This window comes from Podarcis erhardii, assembly GCF_964252035.2.
Source record: "Podarcis erhardii genome assembly, chromosome: Z".
In the NCBI taxonomy this organism is placed as follows: Eukaryota; Metazoa; Chordata; class Lepidosauria; order Squamata; family Lacertidae; genus Podarcis; species Podarcis erhardii.
Genome location: NC_138504.1, coordinates 46,811,023 through 46,832,022, shown reverse-complemented (window position 1 = coordinate 46,832,022; position 21,000 = coordinate 46,811,023). Strand labels below are relative to the sequence as shown.

Sequence of the window (21,000 nt, the reverse complement as noted above, 5' to 3'; positions counted from 1 at the left end):
GATTTTCACTTTTTGAAATATGGAAACCCTAGAAGATAATACTTGTCAAGCACTTTGAGCACTTGAAAATGTGGCCTGGGAATCTAGGGTCCAAAACCCCTCCCCCCACATCCATGAAACTCACTAGGTGACCTTCAGTTAGTCTCTCAACCTGCTTTACGTTACAGGGCTGCTGTGAGGATAAACCAGCAAAGGGGAGAACCTTGAGCTGTTCGGAGGAAAAGTGGGGTATAAACAGTGCTTTTTTTCTTTAAAAACAAACAACATGTTTAGGGGTACTCTCATTTTCCTACTCATATTGAGATACTGCCCCTCAACGACACCAAACTTAGATTCACAAAATGTTTAGGGTATGCGTACCCCTGCGTACCCCAAGAAAAAAAAGGACTGGATATATATATCATAAGTCAAGCAAATTAAAGTAAAATAAATAGGTTGACTGCAGTATGAAATGTTGCCTTTTGCAAAGTGTGGGTGGGGCTAGATCCAAAAAGGGGTAGTTCACCCACTTTTAAAACTTGCTCCTCCTCTTCCTGTTTCCTGCCCCACCATCCCTAGATCGTCCCTCCATCATCTCCATCTACAGTGGTACCTCAGGTTAAGAACTTAATTCGTTCCAGAGGTCCGTTCTTAACTTGAAACTGTTCTTAACCTGAGGTACCACTTTAGCTAATGGGGCCTCCCACTGCCGCTGCACAATTTCTGTTCTCACCCTGAAGCAAAGTTCTTAACCTGAAGTACTATTTCTGGGTTAGCAGAGGCTGTAACCTGAAGCGTCTGTAACCTGAAGTGTCTGTAACCCGAGGTACCACTGTACCTGAAAGCAGACTGAGGGCAACATAAAATTCAGCAACTAATTCACTAAGGGTTTGCTGCCAGTTCCCCACTTTTTGCCTTTAGAGATGAGGATTATTATATGTCTATTTTTTTTTTATCTATCTATCATCTATCAAAGAGGAATCAGCCTCAGTGTGACACTGGGAAGGTTTGCCTTTTCATGCTGCACTCTAGATTAAACTAGGCAGCTGCTCAATATGTTTTGTACAAATCTGCTTGCTTTGCATAGGCAACCGGCAATTTGCATGCTTTTATGCTGAACTTGCAGCTTGTGCTGGATTTTTAGATTATTATTTTATTTCTGTATTCCCACCACCCACTTCAAAAAAAAGACAGAAAGAAAGAAAGAAAGAAAGAAAGAAAAAAGGAGCGGGTTATAGATTTGTGGTGCAGTACTGTACATGGAGATCAGAAGATAGAGATGGAGAGAACACCAGATGATTAAGCTTATGGTTACACATGATAGGATCTGTGAGAATTTAACCCTCTGCCCACCCCACCGTTGGTACTTCAGCTTTTCCAAACTCGGTTGTGACAAACCAATCCTCTGCTTTGTGGGAAATAAATGATTGCTTAAATTGGGCCGCGGTGGAGAACCTATTTCAACCTTGAGAACCACATCAGTGGAGCTCAGACCTGTGTATTTTCTATTTACCAAAGATAAAGAGCATAAAGGAATACTGCCATAGCAAACTGAAAGCAGCAGAAGAATGGAAATTATCAGTGAACTTGTTTTTCCAAGACATTACTAAAAAAAACACATTTCCCTCCTGTAAACCTCTTTTGCATTTTTTACGTATTGAGGTTAGATAGATTACACATTGCATCTTTCTCCCAATGAACCCATGCTGGTGGAAATATCAGTACTAATACAATTAAAGCTTCTATAAACAGACAATGAGGTGGGGTAGGTTCCCACAGGAATCTGATTGGCACTGGTAGAGCACTACTGACAATCGGCCTCGGTCCAGTATATCTGAAGGAGCGTCTCCACCCCCATCGTTCTACCCGGACACTGAGGTCCAGCTCCGAGGGCCTTCTGGCGGTTCCCTTACTGCGAGAAGCCAAGTTACAGGGAACCAGGCAGAGGGCCTTCTCGGTAGTGGCGCCCGCCCTGTGGAACGCCCTCCCACCAGATGTCAAAGAGAACAACAACTACCAGACTTTTAGAAGACATCTGAAGGCAGCCCTGTTTAGGGAAGCTTTTAATGTTTGATGTATTACAGTATTTTAATATTTTTTTGGAACCTGTTGCTGGGGAAGCCCAGCCAGATGGGCGGGGTATAAATAATAAATTGTTGTTGTTGTTGTTGTTGTTGTTGTTGTTGTTGTTATTATTATTATTATTATTATTATTATCTCTTTCCCAGCCTCTTGGTGTACTCACTTGCCCCGATCGTTTTGCTTGCCCTTTTCTGCACTTTCCCCTCTTGGCAAAGTCTTTTTGCATACATTGGCCTGGAAGCAAGAGAGGTTGCCACTTTGCCAAAAGTAGGCAGGTTTAAGTCTGTTCAAGGCCTTGCAGGGGTGCCAACTTGAATCAAATGGGGGGGACAGGTAAGACCCACCGCACATAATAAATCACATGACACAGTGCACACACCCCATTTGAATGGCAGTGTCCATCAACTTGGGAGGGGGGCTGACCCCCTCAAATATTTTATTGGGGGAGCCGAATACCCCTCAGCCCCTAGGACAGTGATGGCCAAACTTGGCCCTCTAGCTGTTTTGGGACTACAACTCCCATCATCCCTAGCTAACGGGACCAGTGGTCAGGGATGATGGGAATTGTAGTCTCAAAACAGCTGGAGGGCCAAGTTTGGCCATCACTGTCCTAGGAGTTGGTTCTCAAGAGGCCTTGGGTGGGTGAAGACCCACATGCACAATGTCTTCAGTTTTTTGACAGAAGAGAGGCGGGTTATAAATAAAAATAGCATCCATAGATTCTATACACATTGCCCTGAGCTCCTTGGGGCTTAACCGGATGCAGTTGTGCCTAGGAGAAAGCCACTGAAGGAGATAAGAGCTGATGATGATCTCATTGACTTTGTGAATTTAGGGAATGGTTTGTTTCTGTCTTCAGTTTCTTAAGATGCCTTGTCAGCAGTTGGAAGGTTTTCCCTGTGTTCATCATTTATTGAGGAGCTTATGCACTGCTGGCAAGACAAGTCGATGACATGTAATGTTTAAAGCGGGGAGCCAGGGTGGGGGGCAGCAGCTTGCTTTCGTGAATTGCTGCTAGATTGTAGGGACAGCTCTTGAATTGCTGGGAAGAATGTCCTGGAAGGAGCTGAAAGAGCTCAAAGACACTGCCCAGTTACGTAAAGCTTTTTACCATCATCATTGTTTGTTGTTTAAATGTATTATCTGGTAGAAAATGAAAAGCATAATGGATTATCAAGAAGAGGTACAAAAATCATAAAAGTTCAAAATGAAAATAGGGGTCAGGTTTTTCCTTTTAAAAAGAACAGTGAGTATTGTTGGTAAAGCATATTGATTAATATTGTATGGAAAGTCTTACCTTCAAGTGAAAAAGGCTATTTGTTTCCTCCAATGCGCTATTTCTACTAAACACAATGATAATATAGTGCTACTACTAAAAATTCACACACGCACGCACACACATATATAGGTAAAGATACCCCTGACCTTTAGGTCCAGTCGCGGACGACTCTGGGGTTGTGGCGCTCATCTCACTTTACTGGCCGAGGGAGCCGGCGTACAGCTTCCGGGTCATTTGGCGAGCATGACTAAGCCGCTTCTGGCAAACCAGAGCAGCACACGGAAACGCCATTTACCTTCCTGCCGGAGCAGCACCTATTTATCTACTTGCACTTTGACGTGCTTTTGAACTGCTAGGTTGGCAGGAGCTGGGACTGAACAACGGGAGCTCACCCCGTTGCAGGGATTCGAACCGCTGACCTTCTGATCGGCAAGCCCTAGGCTCTGTGGTTTAGACCACAGCGTCACCCCTATCCCTACACACACACACACACATACAAACACACACATCAAAAAGATAAATCATCTTAAATGGAATAAAATATGCCCTTTATACGTGTACACATGAAATATAAATATAAATATGGCATTTTAGCCAATGCTAGTTCTGCTCAGACCAGCACTTTGCAATGGAAACTCCACGTCTGAGCAACAAGATTGAACTTGCTCAGCTCCCTTAAGGTGCTCTCCTGAATTAAACTGCTGTTTAGTGAATAAAGCAAGAGTTGCCAGGGGGCTTTTTGGGGGGCCAGGGGGCACATTTGAAATTTTGAGAAAAGTATTGTGGGTGCCAGTCACAAAATGGCTGCAAAGGGGAGGGGCAGTTGCATGACATCATGCAAAATGGCTCCTATATCTAAGAGTAGGCAAAGAGGCAGGAACACAGATTGGTGCAGGCCTGCCAACCGCATGAACTGCCACCCAATCGTTTCAGGGAGAAGACACATTAACACACACACTACCCCTCTGCCTTGGGCCATCCCCTTATCTGCTCCGAAGGGTTGTGGGGTGGCAGGGACTTATGGAGCCCCCAGAACAGATTTAGTGGGGGAGGGGGTTGCAGGGGGGAGGAGAGGAGGAAAAAACCTTGTGCAAATAGGTCATTTTTGCTCACCCAATGTACTACTCAGAGATACACTGAACACAGCCTCGTCACTTTGTAAATATAGTGGTACCTCTGGATGTGAACGGGATCTGTTCCGGAGCCCTGTTTGCATCCTGAGTAGAACGTAACACACGACTGCAAGTCTGTGTGTGCACAGGTCGCGTTTCGCCACTTCCGCGCATGCATGTGACGTCATTTTGAGCGTCTGTGCATGCGCGAGCGGCAAAACCCGGAAGTAACGCGTTCCGGAGCGTAACCTGAAAACGCTCAACCTGAAGCATATTTAACCTGAGGTATGACTGTATACTGTACTTCTTTTTCAGTCAGGGCACTGTTAGAGCACAAAAAGGGGATTGGATCCTGCTAGTGGGCTTGATCCTTCTCTCCCTACACCTGTGGGCCGACTTTTGACTGCTGGGAAGGGGCTGTAATATTCCTGATGGGGAACTCCCTAGTGCAGCCCATTATGGTAGGCCCAGTGTCAAGCAGCTGATCGGTGCTGCCAGTGAGCCCTGCTTGCAAAAGGGAGCAGCCAGGAGCTCACTTCAAGCTATCAATGGTTTCTTTGTCTCTCTCCACACCACCCCATTGCTGTGTGTGTCTGCAGCCACCAAATTGCAAATCTTTTCCTGATCTTAAAAAAAGCAATGTAGTTCATTCAACAGCTGGAAGCTTCCAGGCGGTATATGAATCAATAAGGCCGGGCAGGGGGGCCCAAAATGGTCAAGTTGCTTTGCAATGAGGTGTTATATACAAGGTGCTAAACTGGAGCAAGGCCTTCTTTCAGGCGCTCGTTGTCTCACTGAATGGTGGTTTTTAAAAATCATGGAAGAGAAGTGAGAGTGTAGCACCCTGCTTGTGGTTAACGCTTAGCTGGAATGAAATATTCAACGCAGCAATAGAGAAATTAAAATAGTAATTTATTTGTCAGACAAATAAATAAGAGGCACAGTGGTACATGGTTACCAAGCTCTGGCCTGCCCTCCTGCCATTCTGGCCAGCACTTATATTCCCTTAATCCAGCCCCCTTTGCTCCTCCTGTGGCTGCCTCTGTCCAATCAGCCTGGTTGAAATTCCTATTGGCTGTTTGCTAGAACCAATCACAAAAGATACACCCACAAAAGATACACCCACTTCCTTGCCCTTATATGGGAGACAAAGAGCTATATATAAATGACAAATAAGTAATAATATATCTTACATGGAATCTTAATTACCAGCTCACCTCTTGCCCTTCTTGCCCTATTGCCTTCTAAAACAAATGGTTTAATCTTACATTTTATGTTCAACAGATGTCAAGGATCTTGAGTTTCACATCAACATTGAAAGATTTCCTTCATTTAATGTTTCTAAACAAAATGCCTGACAACTATATATCAAGACTGCCCGGATGGCGTCTTCTGTCTGGCAAGGGGGGGGGGCTGGTGGCTGACTTAATTTCAGGATAAATACAACTCTTACAACCATATGAAATAAGAATCTAGCATTCCTTAAATCCTTTGCATAATTACATTTAAGCCAATATATTTAAGCTAATATATTTCATACATTTATCATAGGTAGCCTCTTAAAAGAATAAAGCTTCTCAAAGTGAAAAGGAAGGAACTCAATAAAACACAGCTTTTAAAAGAAGCCTCTTAAGTTTGCACCTCCCCCTTTCCCCCTCCTCTCCAGCCTCAAAATAAAATAGGAAGAAGCTGCTTCTTCTGCCAAGCCAGTTGCCTTTCCAACATTTAACACATTTTAACCTTTTTTAACTCTCTCAGTTTAAGAAACAGCTTTAGAAGAGACTTCCCCCAAAAATGTTCTCTTTCCAGCTAAATGTTTCTCCCCATAGCTCCTGGCCTTTTAACCTTAGAAAGAAGATCTGGCTCATTTTACTGGGAGGCACATTGGTATTATCTTTCCCCATTCCTAATGGTGTTTTCTCAACCTTGGGGCAGCATATGTAATTTCCCTTTTTATGACTTTGAGAATTGTTTTTCTGCTATAAATCAATGGGGCCCTTCTTGTGTTAGGAGGAAAAACATCTTGCCAAGGTTCTTTTAGGCAGCTGGTCTTTTGCCTGGCATGAAACATTTGAAAATCCTTTTTTTAAGCTCATTTTTAAATACAAGCCTTGATTGAAATATATAGAAGCTTTGATAAACATGCAGGCTTATGATTAGATGCCTCATTCCCCCCTTTCAAGCTCAAGGACCTTCATCCCAAGTGTCCTTGATAGCTTGACCTTCATCATATTCCTGAGGTAAAGCTCTGTATAGGGCCATGATATGAGGTAGAGTTTCATTTGAAACCATCTTGCTAATTGTACTTCTAAAACATGAAATGATACATGGCATCATACATAAAACCAATACTACTACTGTCAAGAAAAACAAGCAAGACAATAGTATCCCTTTGAGTCCTGTGACATTAGGTAACCAATTGGTGAGCCATCCCATATCCCATCCTTCCCATGTTTGTACTGGGACATGTGCTATATTCTCCATCTTTGTGGCCAATACACGGATTGCCTCACCATTATCAGAAATGTTAAAGCAACAGGCATTCCCTGTCAAGTTCAAGACTCCACATAGGCCTCCCTGCCTGGCAAGTACATAATCCATTCCCATTTTCAGCTGCAAAATGGCGGCTCTACTTTCATCCAACTGTTGTGCAATAAGTCTCAAACTCTGGGCCGTTGCATTGGTTACAAGTTCCACTACTGCTTGCAATCGAATTATTCTGTTTAGATTATAAATAGGATCCCGTGCCCCTTGTATGAGCTCACCAGGATTCCAGGAGGCAGGATCATAATAGGCTATAATGCGCTCTGGCGGCCAATCATCAGTACCGCTCCAACTTTGGGTACTTCCTCCTGCTATATGAGAAATATCAGCATTCCTTCGTGTTCGCCTGGCCGAACTAGTGGGCATAATCCACATTGGTGGTAATACCCAACCCAAGAAACAAGTCCCACTCCATTTGGAAGGGAGTTTCTTGTATGCCCATTCTCCACATATCCACCACAACCATCGGGTCTGAGGTTTTTGGTACGGGGAATACAGAAGGCGAAATACCAAAAGGGGTAGAGAGTTCACAGTGCAGTATGTTAGATTGCCTTCTTCTGTCACAGTTATGTTCCACACCACTTTCCATGCATGAATAAAAGGAGGTGCACAGGGCAAGGCATTCCGAGTTCGATAGGTAGTACCGTGTGCCCAGGTATGACTATTCTTCTTATAATCCCAAGTATAGTGACAATGAGAAGAGCCTATCATGGGAGAATCAGCTGCATCTGATGATTTATGTACACAGAATTCCCCTTGTACAGGTATAACTCGTAATGGTTTAGTTGAGTTCCATCCGGGGAAATTCTGTATTTCAGTTTGGTGTGGCATTTCGCTTACCATACCAATAGCATCTAATGGTATCGGTAATAAGGGCATACCTCCCTCTGAATCATCTGGCCCAAGAGAGCAAACAAGGCAATTGGTCCTATTTGCAACATTAGCTACCATTTCAGCTAAACCTACCCACATATTGTGGTCATGGCTGAATCCATATTTAGCCAATTTGGTCAGATTCAAGGACCCTTCCCCTTCCCAAGGGATCAGGATTAATAAAATCATGTTGATGTCTAGTATATGCATTCCTTCCACAAAAGATTACCTTATTGTGATAGCAAATAATTATTAGCCCCAATATAATTCCCCCAGTGACAGAAATGGGGAACCACCAAGACCAAAACATATATCCCGAGGATCCCCAATGAGTAATATCTCTGATAATTGTTCCACAAGGGGGGGGCAGTCAATCAATTGTATTAGAGAATCTTTCCGTTCACAGTCGCTGGTTCAGACGCTCCTCAAGCTTCAGGCGTGCGCAGGTCAGCCAGCTTCCAGGTTGTGGCTGCAGCAGGCCGGTCGTCAAATGTTGCCCGTGACCTAGCCCGTTCCCGGTAGGGCTAGATACAGGGGTTTTTGGAGAGAGTTAGTTTTAAAGGATTAGAGGGGTCACCTTTGCACGTCCAACTGCCTTCAGACTTCTTCAAACGAGAGTGATGAATCCAGGGGGTCACCTCAGCTACCTTCACCGCTGTTGGAGTAGAGAGCAAGACGGTGTAAGGTCCACGCCACTTAGGTGCAAGTGGATCACGTTTCCACTCTTTCACCCATACGCTATCGCCAGCCTGGAACTGATGAATCGGCTCGGCAATGCTGCACGGCGTGCGCTCGAGGGCCCACCTGTTAAGAGAAACAAAAACACGGGAGAGAGATTGCACTTGTTCCTGTGTCACATGGTCTCCTATTTGTTTAAGGTCAGCTGGAATATCCTGAACAAAGGAGGGCGGTCTCCCATACAGGAGCTCAAAAGGTGACAACTTAAGTCTTTTTGTGGGTGCACACCGAACACGAAACAGTGTTATGGGTAACACATCTACCCATCCCAATCCCGTTTCCTGGGTTAATTTTGCCAATTGGGTTTTCAGAGTCCGATTCATTCTTTCAGTTTTCCCTGAACTCTGAGGCCTATATGCTGTATGCAGTCTCCATTTTACTTGTAGGACTCGACATACATCTTGTACTACTTGATCAATGAACGCTGGCCCATTATCACTTCCAATGCATCTAGGTAATCCAAACCTTGGGATCAATTCAGTGAGGAGTCTTTTAGTTACCTCTCGTGCCTTTTCAGTTCGGGTGGGAAAAGCTTCAACCCATCCGGTAAAAGTATCTACAAACACAAGGAGATACTTGAATCCCTTAGAAGGGACCAGCTCTGTGAAGTCCACAATTAGGCTTTCCATGGGGACGTATCCCACATGCTGAATTCCAGGAGGTTGTACCGGTCCCTGCCTGGGATTGTTTTTAGCACAAAGAACACATTTCTGTGAAATGCAAGTTGCTAATTGTGATAGATTAATAATATACAACTTCCGACTGAGACTCTCTCTAGTTGCAGTACCGCCAAGGTGAGTAGATTCATGATAATTTCTTACAATTGTACCTGCTAGATGATGAGGTACATAAATCCTATTGTCCGGCAGGATCATCCAACCGTCCTTCACAACTGCTCTTTCCTGTTCAGCCCACTTCCTCTCTTCTGGGGTATAGTGAGGTTTAACATCTTCTGGAACTACCTCTGGTATGAGGGCTGCTATAAATCCTCCCACAGGCTTTTGGGCTGCCTCTCGGGCTGCTTTGTCAGCAGCATGATTTCCTCTGGTTATTGGATCCCTTCCTCGTCCATGACCTTTGCAGTGCATTACAGCAATCTGTTCTGGAGCCCATACTGCTTCTAACAGGATTTCTACTTCAGGTCCATATTTCAAAGCCTTCCCGTGGGCTCCGATTAGACCTCTTTCTTTCCATAGAGCTCCATGTGCATGCAGGGTTAAGAAGGCATATTTTGAATCAGTATAGATGTTTGCCTTACATCCGGCTGCCAATTGCAGAGCTCTAGTTAAACCTATAAGTTCAGCCTTTTGTGCTGAGGTGCCAGCAGGCAAAGCTTCAGCTTCCACAACTTCCTCATTGGTGACCACAGCATATCCTGCTCGTCTGGCACCTTCATGCAGGTAACTGCTACCATCCGTATAATATACAACATCTGGATTTTTCAATGGCTCATCTTTCAGATCAGGTCTACTGGAATAAACTTCATCCATTACTTGGAGACAATCATGTGATTCCTCATCATCTACCTCTGGTAGGGGCAGCAAAGTCGCTGGATTGAGCATATTCACTACTCGTAGATGAATCCTGGGATTTTCACACAATAGGCCTTGGTATCTAGCCATCCTTGGGTTTGTTAGCCAATAACTACCCTTATATTCCATGAGTGTCAGAACAGCATGAGGTACATTCACATACATCGTCTGGCCAAAGGTAAATTTATCAGCTTCTTTGACAAGGCTCGCAGTGGCCGCTACTGCCCTTAGGCATGGAGGCCATCCTTTTGCTACTGAGTCCAATTGTTTAGACAAATAAGCTACTGGACGGTTCCAACTTCCTAATCTCTGGGTCAGGACTGCCGCTGCAATCCCATTCTGTTCATGTACATACAGCTGAAAGGGTTTTTCCGAATTAGGCAATCCAAGGGCTGGTGCCTCCATAAGTCGCTGTTTGATAACTAAAAAGGCTTGTTTCTGCTCAGGTCCCCATACGAATGGGTCCTTTTCTGCACCTCGAGTGCTTTCATGTAAGGGCTTGGCCAGACTGCTGAAATCAGGTATCCATAGTCTACAAAACCCTGCTGTTCCCAGGAATCCCCTAAGTTGTTTTCTTGTGGTAGGTTCCTTGATAAGGCAAATAGCTTCTTTCCTCTCTGGTCTCAATGCTCGTTGTTGGTGTGAGATGTCAAAGCCCAAATATTTGACCTTTTCTAAACATAACTGTGCCTTTTTCTGGGAAACTCGGTAGCCAGCTTCCCAGAGCAAGTGGAGCAGTTCCTCTGTCCCTTCTTTACAGGTATCAAAATCCTTTGCAGCTAGTATAAGATCATCCACATATTGCAGAACCACCTTTTCTCCCGGTGTTGAGGGGTAACTTGTTAGATCCCTCGCCAAGGCAGTGCCAAATAAAGTTGGGGAATTTTTGAATCCTTGGGGCAATCTTGTCCAGGTTAGCTGGCCTTTTGTTCCTGTCAAAGGGTCTTCCCACTGGAAGGCAAATATAGGTTGGCTCTGTGGTGCCAGCCGGCAACAGAAGAATGCATCTTTCAAGTCCAATACAGTAAAAAATGTTGCTTCTGGTGGGATCAAACTCAGCAAGGTATATGGGTTTGGCACATTTGGGTGCAAGGTCTCGATAGCCTGGTTTACGAGCCTCAAGTCCTGCACTGGCCTATATTCATCTGTCCCAGGTTTTCGAACAGGCAAAAGGGGTGTGTTCCATTCTGATTGGCAAGGCTTAAGCAGACCATATTTTAATAGGCGGTCCAAATGTTTCTGGATGCCCTCCGCTGCTCGCCGGGGTAAGGGATATTGCTTTACAGATACAGGGGTAGCCATAGGTTTTAGGGTTACTACAATTGGAGCTATATTCTTAGCCATTCCTGGTGGGCTATTTTCGGCCCATACTCCTGGTGGCACCTGTAGAGTTCGGAGGAGCTTGTTTAATTCTGTATCCAATGTGGGTTGGACTTGCAAGGCTGACATTAGGCGCCATGATTGTTCCTTAGGTACTGAGAGGGTAATTATTCCTGCTGCTTTTGATGGCAGTTTCATTTCTGGACCTCGAGGAGTGAAAGTGATTTGGGCCTGCAATTTGGACAGCATATCTCTACCTAAGAGAGGTATTGGACACTCAGGTATATACAAAAACTGATGGGTTAAACGATGTCCCCCAATCTGGCATTCCAAAGGTTGGAGGAAAGACCTCTTAGCTGACTGTCCAGTGGCACTTTTAATGATTACACTTTTGGATGCCTTTTTCTGCAATAGTTCTGGGAGTACTGAGTATTCAGCCCCAGTATCAATCATAAAATCTATTAAATGGCTTCCTAATTGAATCGTGACCGTGGGCTCCTGGAAGCCTAACTTTATGGAGTCCGGTCGTTCCTAGTCTTGGGTAAAATCCTCTTCTGCCAGTCCAATGAAATTGTCTCTACTCCGTCCCTGTCCTGGTCTCTGATATCTTCCATCTCGGATCATTCCCCGTCCCCGTCCCTGGTTTCTTGGGCCGGAGCCGGAGCCTGGGCCTGGGCCTGGGCGTACTTCTTCCAACCTCAGGGGTTCAGGACACTCCCGCTTCCAATGACCCTCCTTCTTGCAATTTGCACATTGATTCCTTCCCAGTGGTGGATTCCTTCCTCGCCCTCGCCCTCCATTTAAGGGGCGGTGGTCTTGCTTCACTGCTGTGGCTAGCATTACCATCTTTTCCTTCTGCCACTTCTTCTTCTCTTGCTTCTCAGCCTCATCCCTATTCCGATAAACTCGGCGTGCAATGGCCATAATTTGGCTCATCAGCATCCCTTCCCATCCTTCTGATTTCTGAATTTTCTTACGAATGTCAGAAGCGCACTGGGCCACAAATGTAGCAGTAATCATTCTACTGTTTTCAGGGGCTTCAGGGTCAAAAGGAGTCCATATACGATAGGCTTCTTGCAGCCTCTCTAAAAAGTCTCCCGGACTCTCATTTGGTTTTTGTTCTACTTCTGAGACTTTAGACATATTAGTGGGCTTCTGGCATGCCCTGCGGATACCTTGCACAAGTGTCTGGCGGTAGGTGGTGAGTCTGGCCAGGTGAATTGCATTGTTTGGATCCCAATTAGGATCTTCCAAGGGAAAGTTATCTTGGAGATGACGGTCAATATTATAAATATTTCCCGCTCTGGCCTGCTCACGCAAATATATCTGTGCCTTTTCAATTATGTCTCTCCTTTCCTCAGTGGTGAACAGAGTATTTAGGAGCTGGCGACAATCTGTCCAAGTAGGGCTATGAGTATTTACTATTGAAGTCACCAAGTCCATCATAGCCTGAGGTTTTTCTGCAAAAGATGGGGTGTGTGTTTTCCAATTCATCAGATCTGTAGTTGTGAATGGAATATATTGCAGGGTCGAAGTTCGAGGTGGCCGTGGTCCGGGTTGCCCATTAACCAGCGCAGGCTCCTCAAGTGCATCAAATACTCTTCTAAGAGGGGCTACTACGTGATCTTTCTCTTCACTTTGCTCTAGGGGCCTCAAATCATAGGGGATGGTATCTGTCGCAAGGCGTTCTTTTAGCAGCTTTATACGCCTGGCTGTATTGCTTGCTGACCGAGCAAGGTCTCCCTGTAACTTCTGTAACATTTCTCTGGGACTTGGATGTACAGGGGTTTGGGGTGGGCAATCAGTTGTTCCACTAAAGGAGACTGTAGATGGAGGTCTATTAGGAGTCACAGGTGGAATAACCACTTCTGCTTGGGCTTTATTATAGGACTCCAATGCCTCCTGAAGATATTTATCATAATCTATCAAGGAATCAAGCTCTGTGACTCCACTCCCATTATTCATTCCAGTTTCTTGCCTTGGGGTTACAACTGGTGGAGTGTTTGGATTAAGCTCCCTTCGATGTGGAGCATAGGGTGGAGGTGGAAGCACCTCTTCCTCTGGCCCCTCAAAAATGGGTTTGAGTTTATTTGGCAAGATTCCTTTCCTAGCTTCGGCTTTTACAGCCAATAATTTGCATCGTTTGACTTTGCATTCCCTTATCCATGGAGGATTTTTATTTAATGTGCTCAGCCAGGAATCTATATATGGAAATTGTTCTGGGCACCCTCCAGTTTCTTTGGCGATATCAGTCCAAAGTTTGCTTACTAAATTTATATCAAAGGTTCCCTGGGATGGCCATCCAGTAATTTGTTTTGGCCATTCTAGTTCACATAACGTTCTCAAGCGCTCTGGCGTCATTTTGACTCCATATGCCCCTGAGAAGGCTTTCTTAAAATTATTTAACATACACTCAAGAGGTGTATTTTCCCCCTTTGAACCCCCAACTCCCATTGTATGGCCCTGTGAAGTATCCACTCAGTCACTCACAGACGCGCTTTGTGGGTTTCCTTGCCTAGTGAAGTCGCCTTACTAGGAACCGAAGTACTGCCCACTCCACACTCGGGTCAGCTACAGATTGCTCTGTACTTTCTCACACATACAATGCGCTGGATACTTCACCACACTCTACCTCCCAATCCTTCCCTTTCCCTACACCAGATCACCATCTGATGTACCCAACCACCTAGCGTACTCAGTTTCCCCTTACTGAGACGCAGAAGTTTGATCAAGACTTCTCTTCCTCCCAATTAATTGGAGGGCCAAAAATCCCTTTGTGCACTTACCCTTGGTTGGTTCCCTGTTTCCCCCGGTCCGTCGCCGCCAGTGAGCAGGGTATCAGACAGACGAGTCTTCTGCGTTCCCCCTGGAAAAAAAATTACCAGTGCGCGCTTTGGGTAAGCAGTTGTCCTCTCTCTTGTACCCTGCCCAGTAGGGCGAAGGGGCTGCGTTCCAGCAGACCACTTATCCGAGTCACAGGGCACCATAAAATGTAGCACCCTGCTTGTGGTTAACGCTTAGCTGGAATGAAATATTCAACGCAGCAATAGAGAAATTAAAATAGTAATTTATTTGTCAGACAAATAAATAAGAGGCACAGTGGTACATGGTTACCAAGCTCTGGCCTGCCCTCCTGCCATTCTGGCCAGCACTTATATTCCCTTAATCCAGCCCCCTTTGCTCCTCCTGTGGCTGCCTCTGTCCAATCAGCCTGGTTGAAATTCCTATTGGCTGTTTGCTAGAACCAATCACAAAAGATACACCCACAAAAGATACACCCACTTCCTTGCCCTTATATGGGAGACAAAGAGCTATATATAAATGACAAATAAGTAATAATATATCTTACATGGAATCTTAATTACCAGCTCACCTCTTGCCCTTCTTGCCCTATTGCCTTCTAAAACAAATGGTTTAATCTTACATTTTATGTTCAACAGATGTCAAGGATCTTGAGTTTCACATCAACATTGAAAGATTTCCTTCATTTAATGTTTCTAAACAAAATGCCTGACAACTATATATCAAGACTGCCCGGATGGCGTCTTCTGTCTGGCAAGGGGGGGGGGCTGGTGGCTGACTTAATTTCAGGATAAATACAACTCTTACAACCATATGAAATAAGAATCTAGCATTCCTTAAATCCTTTGCATAATTACATTTAAGCCAATATATTTAAGCTAATATATTTCATACATTTATCATAGGTAGCCTCTTAAAAGAATAAAGCTTCTCAAAGTGAAAAGGAAGGAACTCAATAAAACACAGCTTTTAAAAGAAGCCTCTTAAGTTTGCACCTCCCCCTTTCCCCCTCCTCTCCAGCCTCAAAATAAAATAGGAAGAAGCTGCTTCTTCTGCCAAGCCAGTTGCCTTTCCAACATTTAACACATTTTAACCTTTTTTAACTCTCTCAGTTTAAGAAACAGCTTTAGAAGAGACTTCCCCCAAAAATGTTCTCTTTCCAGCTAAATGTTTCTCCCCATAGCTCCTGGCCTTTTAACCTTAGAAAGAAGATCTGGCTCATTTTACTGGGAGGCACATTGGTATTATCTTTCCCCATTCCTAATGGTGTTTTCTCAACCTTGGGGCAGCATATGTAATTTCCCTTTTTATGACTTTGAGAATTGTTTTTCTGCTATAAATCAATGGGGCCCTTCTTGTGTTAGGAGGAAAAACATCTTGCCAAGGTTCTTTTAGGCAGCTGGTCTTTTGCCTGGCATGAAACATTTGAAAATCCTTTTTTTAAGCTCATTTTTAAATACAAGCCTTGATTGAAATATATAGAAGCTTTGATAAACATGCAGGCTTATGATTAGATGCCTCAAGAGGAGGAAGAAGAAAATAACATTTTCTTGGAAGTTTTTAAGAAGAGATTGGTTAGCTGTCTGTCACGGATTACCCCTAGGGTCCCTTCTAACCCTGCAATTCTATGGTTCTGTGACTCACTGGCAGCTATTAACCAAAAGACTGAATGGGCATCTGTCATGGATGCTTGAGTTAAGATTCCTGTGTTTGAGCTGGATGATTCTATCTGGGCCGGCCAACCAGGAGGCTTCAAACAGCCAGCCAATCACAGCAGCAGATTCCACACCTCTCTTTGCTCTAGTTGCTCAGTGCACAGTCCCATGGGATGCTGTGTTGCTGAAGGCCAGAGGCCCCACGATAGGATTATTCCTGCAGTGCAGGCGGGTTGGACTAGATGAGCCTCAGAGCCCCTTCCAACCATACAGCTGATTCTATGCCCTTGGGAGGTGGTGGGCTCTCCTTCCTTTGAGATTTCTCAGCAGAGCATGGTTGGCCATCTGACATGGGTGCTTTTGCTGCGATTCTTGCATTGCAGGGAGTTGGACTAGATGACCCTCATAGTCCCTTCCAATTCCCTCTTTCATAACACTGTAAATTCCTAGCTTACATGGGTTTGAAAGAGGATTAGACAAATTCACGGAGGAGGCATCCATCAGTAGCTGCTTATCATAATCACTAGATAGAACCTCTATGTTCAGAGGTAGTACTGTGGTACCTCGGATTACAGATGCTTCAGGTTACAGACTCCGCTAACCCAGAAATAGTACCTCGTGTTAAGAACTTTGCTTCAGGATGAGAACAGAAATCGTGCTCTGGCAGCGCGGCCCCATTAGCTAAAGTAGTACCTCAGGTTAAGAACAGTTTCAGGTTAAGAACAGACCTCCGGAACGAATTAAGTTCTTAACCTGAGGTACCACTGTATACCTAGAATCATAGAATCATAGTTGGAAGAGACCACAAGGGCCATCGAGTCCAACCCCCTGCCAAGCAGGAAACACCATCAGAGCACTCCTGACATATGGTTGTCAAGCCTCTGCTTAAAGACCTCCAAAGAAATAGAAAGTTAGCTGCTGAGGAGCAACAACACAGTGGCATAGCATGGGTTGCCAGTGCCCAGGGCTGTGTGGAGGTGGGAGGGAGGGAAACTGGTGGAGTACGCATGCACATTCAGCTGCTTAGCAGCAATCACCCAGGAGATTGCAGCCGCAGAGATAAGAAAAGAAGAGTTGTTCTGTTGTTTGGTGAGGTCACTTCCTGGTTCGCACGGAGAGGCCGTTTTCGACAGAGCCCAGCTATAGAAGCATGCGGCTAATTCAGTTGCATCGCAGATAACTCACTTCTGCCCCCCTAACATAAAGCCTGCCCTGTCCCCCCAAAATAAATCCTGGCTGTGACCGGGTGTTGGGATTTTTCACCCCTAACAATCTTGTGCCTGGGGCAACTGCCCCAGTGCCTTCTGAAGGAGGAAGTTGGACAAATGAAACTCTTTCAGTTCTGGGTTTTCAAGGCTCCAATTAATTCTACTGGCTCTGACTTTCACTCAGATCCTTCGGAAAGTAAATTTTCCGCGGGTTGTGCTTTCGGGTGTGTGTTTGTGTGATCTGGAGGTTGAGGAAGAGAAGGGACCGTAGATGATGGTGCCCTTGGCAGTCGCTTAAAAATCCAAATGTGTCCACATGCCTAAAATGCTTGGCAACCTTTGTTGTCTTTTGCAGCATGAGCAAACTACTGTATTGAAATCAGGTGTGCTTACTTCAGTTTCTATGGGTTAATCCTGCAAAACAAACATTGAGCTTTAGCAAAAGATCTTCAGCCAGCTGAATAGCAACCTTTAAAAAACAAACAAACAAACAAACAAACAAACAAACAAACAAACAAACGTATACCGTATTTTTTGCTCTATAAAACTCACTTTTTCCCTCCTAAAAAGTAAGGGGAAATGTGTGTGTGTCTTATGGAGTGAATGCAGGCTGTGCAGCTATCCCAGAAGCCAGAACAGTAAGAGGGATCACTGTATAGCAATCCCCCTTGCTGTTCTGGCTTCTGAGATTCAGAATATTTTTTTTCTTGTTTTCCTCCTCCAAAAACTAGGTTCGTCTTGTGGTCTGGTGCGTCTTATAGAGCGAAAAATACGGTATCTAAAATCTCCAAGGCAGATTATACATAAAACGGTATAAAATATCTATTAAAAATAGCAGCAGGAACAAACTTTAAATATGGTAAACAAATTAAATTGATCGAAACACAAGTAAAATTAACAGATTTTTGGGGGAAACAATAATGATTTACCGTATTTTTCACTCTATAAGACGCACCAGACCATAAGATGCACCTAGTTTTTGGAGGAGGAAAACAAGGAAAAAAATATTCTGAATCTCAGAAGCCAGAATAACAAGAGGGATCGTTGTGCAGCGAAAGCAGTGATCTCTCTTGCTGTTCTGGCTTCTGGGATAGCTGCGCAGCCTGCATTCGCTCCATAAGACGCACACGCATTTCCCCTTACTTTTTAGGAGGAAAAAGTGAGTCTTATAGAGCAAAAAATACAGTAATTATATGTCTGGGTAGGCCTGCCTAAACAAAAAAAGTCTTAGCAGGCATTAAAAGCGGTTCAAAAAGGATACCTGTCTAATAGGTTTGGAATGGCAGCTAGCAGGTGGCACCACAATGAAAGACCCTAAACTTTAAGTTAGAAATGTAAATAATATTTACATTTCAACTGCTAGTTTAGGAACCCCATCAAAGTGGAGGGAAGAAGTATCTAGTTGCTGCACAATTATTTTTTGCTTTTTTCTGGCATCTGTGCCAGGGATAGCCAACATGGTGCCCCTCCAGATGTTAGAATTGTAGAATTGGAAAGGACTGCAAAGGTCTTCTAGCCCAACCCCCTTCAGTACAGGAATCTTTGCTCAATGTGGGGCTCAAACCCACAGTCTTGAGATTAAGTGTCTCATGTTGTACAGGCTGAGCTATTCACAATTGTTGGAGTATAGCTTGCATCGTCCCTGACCATTGGACTTGCTCACTGGGGCAGATGGGAGTGGAAAGCCAACTGACAGTAAGAGCTGTTTGACAGTGGAACGGTCTCCCTTGGGAGGTTGTGGGCTCTCCTTCCTTGGGGGGGTTTAAGCAGAGGTTGGAGGGTCATCTGCCATGGATGCTTTAGCTGAGATTCCTGCATTGAATCATAGAATCATAGAGTTGGAAGAGACCACAAGGGCCATCGAGTCCAACCCCCTGCCAAGCAGGAAACATTGCAGGGGGTTGGACTGGATGACCCTCAGGGTCCCTTCCAACGCTACAATTCTGTGATTTCTGTTGTTACAGAAATTACCGGGGTGGGCCCACATCTTTAAATGTTACAAATATTATGCCTGAATGTATCCTTTCAGCTTGACAGCTCAGGGAAGTTACCTAGCTTTAAAAATCATATAATATCAACTCCTTTGCCAGTTTCCTCCATTCCAAAGCTATTTTGCCCTTGAAAAAGGGACTCCAGGAAGTGGCCAGAGGTGACAATTGCTGAGCTGATTTTTGGCCAAGAAAAGCCTGACCCCATCACCAGACTTGCCTAGGGGTCCAGACATGCAAAGGAAGTTCTACAGTGGTACCTCGGGTTACAGACGCTTCAGGTTACATACGCTTCAGGTTACAGACTCCGCTAACCCAGAAATAGTACCTCGGGTTAAGAACTTTGCTTCAGGATGAGAACAGAAATCGTGCCCCGGCGGCGCGGCGGCAGCAGGAGGCCCCATTAGCTAAAGTGGTGCTTCAGGTTAAGAACAGTTTCAGGTTAAGAATGGACCTCCGGACCGAATTAAGTACTTAACCTGAGGTACCACTGTATTGTATTTTGGGTGGTGGGACTTCAGAGGTGTTTGCCTATGCTAATCTTATACCTGAGTCTTGCCCTGACATGTTTTGCCTATGCTAATCTTGGACCAAGGACTTGTCTGGACATGTTTGCCAAGGTTGAACCAGTGTAACCCCTGTCTGCCCCTCCCCTTTGGTGACACGTCAGTGATGTAAACATGATGTATCAATGATGCTATGCAAACTGTATTGTGAGATGTGGTGGGAAGTTTTAAAAGTCAATGTTGCCCCATGCTCTGGGTTCTCTCGCTGCTGTTGAACCTGTTGCGCAACAATAAAGGATCTAAGTCTACTGACAGCTGTTTTGCTCCAAATTGCTTGGCTGGAATTTCCTTTTTTTACTGACCGCATGGACCTGTGGGAGACTGGTACCCCAACGAGCTGAACTGTTGACTAGTCTCTCACCCCATAATTTTCCTTAACACTGTGATAACCTGGGTGGGGGGTGGGGCAGCCTTCCCTGGCTTTATACTTTATGTCACAAAAGAACATGAAATACTTGTTATCACCCCAATTTGTCAGAGCAACGAGGTTTTATCAATTACAAAGGAGCTCTTTGATTGGTCCTGCAGTGAAAATAGTCCTGGGGTTGTGTTTCCTCTATTACATCTCTGGTCTTCCAAGTATGGTGGCTTTTTAAAAGGGCGGTGGGGGGGCAGTATTTTTCCAGTTTTTATGATTAAAGTTATACATCATGAGAGGCCCATGAGCCACTTAATGGTTTCTACCAAGCCCATGACAAAGGAACAGCTGTAAAATCAATATTTTCTGCATGTCTTGGATGTGTGTATTGCTTTTCCTTTTAAAAAAATAATTATTTAGCTGCCATGGTTATGGAAAGAAAAATTTAAAAAACAGCTAAGGGTTTGGAACATCAAAAAATAAATTTGAAACCAAAGTGGCAAAATTAAATAATACAGTGGAGGTGAGGGGGCAGGAGACATCCAAGCCTCTATCTGCACACCGTACATACTGTATTTTTTGCTCCATAAAACTCACTTTTTCCCTCCTAAAAAGTAAGGGGAAATGTGTGTGCGTCTTATGGAGCGGATGCAGGCTGCACAGCTATCACAGAAGCCAGAACAGCAACAGGGATTGCTGCTTTCACTGCGCAGCGATTCCTCTTGCTGTTCTGGCTTCTGAGATTCAGAATATTTTTTTTCTTGTTTTCCTCCTCCAAAAACTAGGTGCGTCTTGTAGTCTGATGCGTCTTATAGAGCGAAAAATACGGTATTTTTTGCTAATCTCCCAGAGCAAGCCTATGGACCAAAGCCTTTGAGTGCCCCCCTCTCCTACCACTGATGCTCACTGCCCCATTGATCAGTGGGTGGTGAGGTTGATGGTCTCCCCACCCCTGCACCCCTGC

General features: G+C 44.6%; 1 protein-coding gene across 1 annotated transcript in view; it reads left to right on the top strand.

Moving 5' to 3' along the window:
• MEGF9 (multiple EGF like domains 9) overlaps nt 1–21,000 on the top strand; it is a 96,401-nt gene that overhangs the window by 45,318 nt on the left and 30,083 nt on the right. The window lies entirely within an intron of this gene.